The following is a 1056-nucleotide window of genomic DNA, read 5'->3' as shown; positions in this document are numbered from 1 at the left end:
CACCTTTGCCTCCCCCCCTCCCCCACCTCCCACACTGTGCCTCCCGATCTTCCTACTCTGTGTGACCTGTATGTATAGAGGGCATTGTCTTGATTACATCGTTATTGTTTGTAATACACAGTCAATTATTCCAGTGACTGTTATTATGCAATGCATCGTCATATCTTCCTTGATAGTCTTCGGCTAAAAGTTAATCAAGTCTACTCCATTCGTGCATATTGCAATGACATTGCGGTCATTTTTTTTCTTTCTAAATCCTCCTACAGAGAGGAGCTTGAAAAATCTGTTGGCTCTTCCGTCTGCCGTATCTTCTATCAATGAAATTTTACGTTCACACCCTGTTTACTAAAATCAAGTCAGAGGAAAATACTATATTTCAAGGCAGATTATAAACTCCCAAACCGCCACCATTAACTACAATCATAATAATTGCAAAAGCAAAATCTTCAATGTTGTATAGGCGTTATCCCTTATCATGCCTTGATGATATTGCAATATCATCTGCACAACTCTTATTCTCTTTGTTTCGCTTTCTTTAAAACTGAGTATTTCTAGTTTATCTAATATTTACGCACTTTTTCAAAGTATGACAAAAGAGCCCAAATAACACATTAGTGTGTTGGAAACAATATATTCATTTGGATTAAAGGCTAATTAACGGAGACTAGATGTTTAGCTAAAATATAGCCTAAAGCATTGAATGATGAGATACTAGGTCATGGGCCATAGAAGGACCGTGCAAGTGAATGGACAAAAACAGCTGTAATTGGAATTAATATCTAGATCACCAGCAGAAGGCTTTCAAGGGTCGAAGTTCTATTACGGATAACTTTGCTTCCTTCTTTGCAAAGAACAATAATATGTAAAACAGGTCAAATGGAATCTTCGTCAGAATGAAATGCGTCAATTAATTCCTTGTTTCCTATTACCAATCATACTTTTTTTTTCTAAATATCATAGAAGAAACTCATTATTATTCATTGTGTTGTCTTAGGTACTGTCGTTTTGATGTACATACAGTCTTTTGGTGACTCCAGAAATCTTTGTTCAAATCAC

At 36.1% G+C, this 1056-nt stretch overlaps 1 protein-coding gene across 1 annotated transcript in view; it reads right to left on the bottom strand.

The window, feature by feature from the left end:
• Positions 1–1056, bottom strand: part of LOC122250517 (uncharacterized) — a 3385-nt gene continuing 2329 nt past the window's right edge. Inside the window, exon 3 of the mRNA XM_043011976.2 lies at positions 1–1056. This exon is cut by the window's right edge and continues 632 nt beyond it. The gene's annotated coding sequence lies outside the window, so the exon portion shown is untranslated.

The sequence above is a fragment of the Penaeus japonicus genome, unplaced genomic scaffold (genome assembly GCF_977035675.1).
Source record: "Penaeus japonicus unplaced genomic scaffold, GWHDUDI00000001_assembly GWHDUDI00000007, whole genome shotgun sequence".
Taxonomy (NCBI): domain Eukaryota; kingdom Metazoa; phylum Arthropoda; class Malacostraca; order Decapoda; family Penaeidae; genus Penaeus; species Penaeus japonicus.
Note: the sequence above shows the minus strand (reverse complement) of the source record. Positions and strands in the feature narration are given on the sequence as shown.